Source organism: Canis lupus, chromosome 4, assembly GCF_003254725.2.
Source record: "Canis lupus dingo isolate Sandy chromosome 4, ASM325472v2, whole genome shotgun sequence".
Taxonomy (NCBI): Eukaryota; Metazoa; Chordata; class Mammalia; order Carnivora; family Canidae; genus Canis; species Canis lupus.
The window spans coordinates 68409252-68416207 of record NC_064246.1 but is presented as its reverse complement, the minus strand read 5'-3'; the positions used below and the strand labels follow the sequence as shown (position 1 = coordinate 68416207).

The 6956-nt window shown below is 39.3% G+C and overlaps 1 long non-coding RNA gene across 1 annotated transcript; it reads right to left on the bottom strand.

The window, feature by feature from the left end:
- Positions 1 to 638: 638 nt before the first annotated feature.
- LOC125755002 (uncharacterized) lies at positions 639 to 6730 on the bottom strand. Its single transcript, XR_007410370.1, has 2 exons — positions 6178 to 6730; positions 639 to 1249 (listed from the first exon to the last, which is right to left on the bottom strand). It is a non-coding gene; the product is annotated as an uncharacterized LOC125755002 (long non-coding RNA).
- Between the last annotated feature and the right edge of the window lie 226 nt (positions 6731 to 6956).

The window sequence follows — 6956 nt, the reverse complement described above, 5'->3', positions numbered from 1 at the left end:
TTCAGATCATTGCCTGAAAGGAGATCCTGAGCAGCTCTACATCTGTAAGCCAAGTCTCTCTCTCTCTTAATGTTCTTTTATAAGAGGTTAAAATAAATCTCACCTACAGAGCAGAATTGCATCAGGAGAGGTAACAATAATGGGTATCACTTTCTGAGGACTGAGCTAAGTATTTTCGATCTGTAATTAATTTACAACAACTCTTTATTAGTGACTATCCACAGCTATCAGTCTTGGAACCAGAACTCAGACCCAGCTCTCACTCCATAGTCTGTTCCCCCAAACTTTGTACTACATTTTTCCCTGAGTTCTCACTTCATTTTTCAGTTTTTTTTTATTTTCTCCCCTTTATAACTTTCTGTTTGTATTTACAAACCAGGAATAAGGAATAGGGCATCCTCTGGATAGACATTTCTTTTTGGTGTTATTTGAAATGCTCTAAAGCATTCTAGAGAATGCTTTGTACATCATGCATTGCTCTTCTAACATGTTTAGCTTCAGAATTCAATAATACATATCCTATTGTGTTACAAAGATAATACATTTTCCTTTGGGGCAAAGTGTTAGACACTTTCATTGCTATGAAAAAATTAAAAGCTATTAAAACCAATACTGAGAAGAAATTAAAAACAAGTAAATTTTTAAAAAAGATTTTATTTACTTATTTATGAGAGACATAGAGAGAGAGAGGCAGAGACAGAGGCAGAGGGAGAAGCAGGCTCCATGCAGGGAGTCCAATGTGCAACTGGATCCCGGGACCGCGGGATCATGCCCTGAGCCAAAGGCAGACGTTCAACCACTGAGCCACCCAGGCATCCCCAAAACAAGTAAATTTTTGACAAAGTATCTTCATAACTGTCAGGAATTTTCTGTGTATGTGTCCTTCTGTGCCCAATCAATCCATCAGCACTTTCTTCATCTAATACGTAGGCACTTGCCTAACCTTTTTCATTTTGTGGTCTGGGCACATGGTCAGCATTATCTTGGAGTCCAAATGGATGACTTCCTATATTGTAGTCTCCAAATTTTATCCAATTCCAAATTATTCTTCTACTATCCTTAGAAGATAGAATTTCCACTTCTTTCTTTGAGCTCAGTTCTTATCTTCATGAAATTCCTCTGCAGGTTCATTCAGAAGCATTAGGACCAATTAATCCTAGGCAGAAGTCAAACTGGGTGGAACCCAGCAGAGATCAGGGCAGCATGGAAGAGAACCAGAACTGGTGTGTCCTCCATGGAGTTAACATTACTGTATTAGAGAGACAGGTGATAAACACAACAAACATGCAAAATATGTATTATATGGCATGATATGTACTCTATTAGTTTGCCAGGGCTGCCATAAAAATCTACTACAACTAGCTGGCTTAGAACAACAGAAACTCATTCTCTCATAATCCGGAGTCTAGAAGTCTGAAATCAAAGTGCTGGCAGGTCCATGCTCCCTCTAGAACTCTGGGTAGAATCCTTCCCTGCCTGTTTCTAACTTCTGGTGGTGAATGTCAATACTTGACTTCCTTGGCTTATAGTCGTGTTGCTCCAATCTTTGCCTCTGTCATCACTTAGCATTCTCTCTGTCTCTGTCTTCCTATAATGTTTTCCTCTTCTTATAAAGACACAAGTCATATTGGGTTACAGGCTTCCCTAATGACTTCATCTTAACTCGATTAAATGGACAAAGACACTATTCTAAATAAGGTCACATTCATAGGCATAAGGGGTTAGCACATTCAGTAGATGTGTTTTGGAACACAATTCAACCAAAACAGATGCTATGAGAAAAATGAAGCAGGAAGGCTCAATATGATGTATATGTAGGTGGAGAACAGAGGTCAGATACAGTATTACATAGAGTAGCCTAAGTAAGTCTCACTGAAAGGAAATATTTGCATAAAGACCTGAAGATGAAGGGGCCAGACTGTGGATGGTTGGACAAGAACATATGCAAAGGTTCTGTGGAATATACCAGACATGTTCAAAGAACACTAAGGAGGCCAGTGTGGCTGGAGAAGAATGAACAAGGGGTGATGTGGTAGGAGATGAGTTCTGAAAAGTAAATAAAGGAGGCAGATGATATATAGACTTTGGTTTTTGTCCCAAGTGATACAGGAATTCCCTGGAAGATTTTGATCAGAAGATAACATGATCTGACTTATATCTTAACAAGACTCTATGGCCACTGTTGGAAATAGACCATAGGGGAGCAGGGTAGAGTAGAAGCAAGGTTCCAGCTTAAAAGGCTATTGAAATAATCCTGGTGAGAGATGATGGTGGATTGACAGTGAAGATGATGAGAAGTGGTTAGTTTCTGTATACTTTTTGAAGGTGGAACTAACAAAATTTGCTGACAGACTGGTCATGGGGTGTGAAAGAAAGAGAGACATCAAAGATGACACAAGATATTTGGCTCTAGTAATTAAAAGAAGACAGTTGCCCATAACTTAGATATGTGGAATATGAAAATAACTGGTGCTGGAGGGAAAATCAAGAGCTCAACGAACATACTAAGTTTCAGATGTGTGTTTCAGATACATCTGAACTATATGGAAATTTCCAGTGAGTAGTTGACCATATGAGCCGATACAAGTGAGAATAAACCTCCCCTGCTCCACATCTCACCTGGGCAGGTGTTACCGCAAAACTGATCTGTTGTAGTGTGAGCAGAAAACTGAACAAAAAGCTAAGTGGTTTGAGAAAATATCCAGAGGAAAAATGGAGGAATTAGTGTTTTCTCATGACACAAGAATTTATTCATTTATTCAATGTATAGGTATTCATTATAAAGTTTGGCAATTTTTATAACTGTTCATTGTGAGAATTTCCGAAGGGTGAGAGACCAAATTTACAGACCTACCATAAAAGATTTTGCATTGTTATTAGAATAAGACTCCTCTAACTTATAAGATAAGAATATTTGGGCTAGTCTGAAGCAGACTAGCCCAAATATTCACAGAGAAGGAAGAATGTGTGGTTCTTCAGTAGGTGGTGGCAGGAGGCTCATCTTTATCCCCTCTAAGGAAAAGGACTACCATGGGCTTTGGGAGGGAAAAATCCACAAAGCACCCACAACAGGCCCCATGTGGGACCAGTCCCAGTTTGGGACAGTGTAGTGTGTTCTCTCCAACTTTGCCTGGAGTAGCTCTCTCAACAAGAGAAGATGCATCTACCAACACATGCTCTCCAACAAGACCAACTGTTCTCCAAGGCATCAATAGCACTGGTGATCATATGCCTCATTCTGTCAAGAAATGGGATAGGAAATGGCTAGAAGTATACGTGTGTGGGTATGTGAGGTAGAGCTGAAATTCAAGCACTTACCCCAGATTTTACCCCATCCTTAGACTGTTTTTCCTCCAGGTTGATGATCTAAGATACTTCAATAGAATGGCATCATGACCTTGAGGTCCAAAGTTGGGGTCTAGAGGTATTTTCAATCATGGCCTCTGTTCCTTTTCTCACCATTCAACCTCCAGTCCCACATGAGAAACATAGCAAAGCCATTCAGTGTGGGCATAGATATATTCTAGAACACATCTGGGTCATTAAAAGATGCAATGAAGCTTTAAGGGGCTTTAGGAAATATAAAATATTATACAGATCTTAGTTAACTTCTCCACACCACAGATTAATGGAAGGTTTTTACTTCTTTAAAGCAGTCATAGAATCAGTCCATAAAAAGATCACTAATGAATTTATAGAGTAGGAATAGGAGGGCAAATAGGTTAGTGACTTGCTCAAAATCTTAGACTTTATTACCTGTGGAAATGAGGGTAGAATCCAAGACTCTCTTGACTTCTCAACCACTTTCTCATTCTCAACTCGATACTTCACTATAAACATTATGGCTGCCAATATCTATACTAGTTGGCATACTTACAGCATTAACTTATAGCTCTCAAAAGAGCTTCAGTTGTCCTCTCACAATCCAGGCAAATTAAGATCTTGTAAGATCTTAAAAATATTTCTAAACACTTTGAAAGGTAGTCTGATATAATGAAATGGCCACAAATCTTGAAGTCAGGCAGTTGTCTATGAATCCAGACTATCACTCACTACCTCTGTGACTTAGTTTCTAGCAGCCTCTGTCTCCTCATCTATAAAATGAAGATAATGATACTCATACCAAAGACTTGTTTCAATGATTAATTGTGATGCTATATTTAAGAGCTTAATAAGCACAGAATAAGGGATAACTGCTGAATAATAATGATTATTATTTTCAAAGGAAAGCTGCCAAATAAAGTGCATTTGTACCGACAAAGAAGTAAGATGCAGTCATGAACTACAAGGTAAATACTTAAAAAAAAAAAAAAAAAAAAAACCCGGGGGATCCCTGGGTGGCTCCGCGGTTTAGCGCCTGCCTTTGGCCCAGGGCGTGACCCTGGAGTCCCGGGATCAAGTCCCGCGTCCGGCTCCCGGCATGGAGCCTGCTTCTCCCTCCTCTCTCTCTCTCTCTCTCTCTCTCTCTCTCACTCTCTCTCTCTATCATAAATAAATAAATAAATCTTAAAAAAAAAAAAACAAAAAACCTCCATACAAATAGGTAAGTAACTATGATGGTGAATGAGTAACCAGAGCCCACTGTGACTGAATCAGTCGGTAGAACCAGGGATATTACTGAATCTGGAACCTTTTCTTATTTTGATGTCTATCTTTAGCGCATAGTACCAAGACTTTGGAAAATTTATCATTAGCAACAATAAATTAGGAGGAAGAGGAAGAGGAAAGAGAGAAAAAGGAAGAGAATAGGAAGTAGTACAATGTACATAGTATATAGAGACATATGTGTGCCTCAGAACTACTTGTCCAAAAATAAGCCTTTTGAAATTGAGAAGGAAATATAGACACATGGTCTTGGTAGTGCTCATAAAATCACCCACTGGAAAAAAAAAATCACCCATTGATCTTCTCACCCCTGCAGAAAAAATGTCCCTTGCATGCAGGAGGATCTTAGGGGGATATAGGAGGATACTAGAGAATACTGAGGCCAGACACGAGCCCTCCTTATTCCACCTATGGGAAAACTGACGCGAAGGATGACCTCCCACCTCCATTATGTCCGAGCTGGGAGTAGCCAAAGAGCAAATCTGACTCTTTACATTCAGTGCTTTACATACATCATTTGACAGAAATAGACTTTCCAAAGCTCATCATCATTATTTCCAAATAAATAGAGACACTAATGGCAAGAGGCCACTTGGGCAGTGGTTTCCTTCCAGCTTCTTGTGGAAGCTTCCTTTTTTTTCCAGTTAATGGTCCTTCCAGCCAAGGGGAAATCTAGGATTTGCCCTGACAGACTGTGATCTCCCTCAAGTATGTGATACTGTTTTCCTCTGCAGTGGCACAGTTGGCCTTGTTAATGAGGCCCAAGGGGCAGAGTTCGTGTTTGCCAATGCCTCTCTCGCCCTGGTTGCTGATTACAGCCAGGCATCCGAGCTTTAGAGAGTTTATTACCATATGTTCCATTTCCCTTTTTAGCACTGTTTGGGCTCTGTGTTCAGAGACACGGTACTTCCTACAGTTGGGCTGCAACAGTTTTTAGAAGATGACTAGAGCTATAACAAGAACACGCAGCCTTGTCGAACACACAGTCTGGAAGAGAACATTCTCGCTCTCACGAAGACCTCTGTTTCAGCACACAATTACATATACATGTTAAAAGACTCTATCAGCTAGCCTAGGGCAGCAGAGTCCTTCTTGCTGTACTAAACTTTCCTCTTGCTTAGCCTCAATGATATTAAGGAAACCTATCAGGGTTTGGATGGAAGGAAATCTCAGGCATAATGTTTCCTTGTAGCTGGAGAAACAAAATAGAGTCTGCAAATTAACTTCTTGTTTGTTTTTCCTGGAGATGATTTTCCAGTAGGGTTGACATAAGGAAAGCATTTCTCCTACAAAATCCCATGCTCTGATTGTGAAGGAAAGGCTTATAGAATTAAAATCCTGAAAGTGATGTCCCTTAAAGCACCAATGCTTTCATTTATAGTCTGTTTTAGGAAATGTTTTACAAGTGTAATTTGTGTTTATATTTAAACCCTGGCCACCCCCACATATAATTTGATCAAACTTACTGAAAAGGACTCATGTAGCAATATTTATACCACAGGCAGAAAAAGGCTACAGACACTTATAAATATTAACTTGCCAGTGTAGAAATACAATTAAATCATGTCTTACATATTTTTCGTCCTCCAAAACTCTTAATAGATTTCTTGGCAGTTTATGGTCATGATTCCTGAAGGAAAATTTCGAAGTTGCCCAGGTTTCCTTAGTAACAGAATCAGGTATAAATTGTGTTCCTATAGTTCCAAACATCTGTATCCAAGCAACATATTAAAGTGCACTGCCGACCAATGTATGTATAGTTTGCAGGTAAGCTTGACTTTACAGAGAGAGGTTAAGAGGCAGGAAAAAGAAAGGCATAAAAAGCAAAAGAAGCAAATAAAATCACAAGGAAAAGCAGTACTGTTTTTCAGTTTTTAAAAAAATTCTCAGGTAATCTGCCCCCAAAAAAGGGCTGGTCAGGGTATTATTGAAGAAATCACTAATTTCTCAAGGAGTTCATAGTTTGGGATAAAATGGGATATACTTTACTAGATTCTTCTATAGCTGACCATTCTTGTCTGAAAGATAACTCAAGAAAGCTTTCTGGTTGTCCTCAAAAGGCCCTATTCCTTGGTAAGGAGAGACTCCTAGAGGCCCAAAGAATTGACCAAGAGTAGGAAACTCTTCAGCCAGGATTCTAAGAGTAGAATGTTAACTGTTCTAAAAGGGCCTGTGGTATTCCAGAACTCAGACTTACTTGTATTCTTAGCACAATCCTTCTTATTCCAATGGATCCAGGAACTTAAGGCATACACTGGCAATTCTGCCTAGAATTCCATATTCACTTGAAATGAAACTCTTCAAGACCCATAAATTCTAGACTCTAAAATTAAGGACACATATTAGTTCTC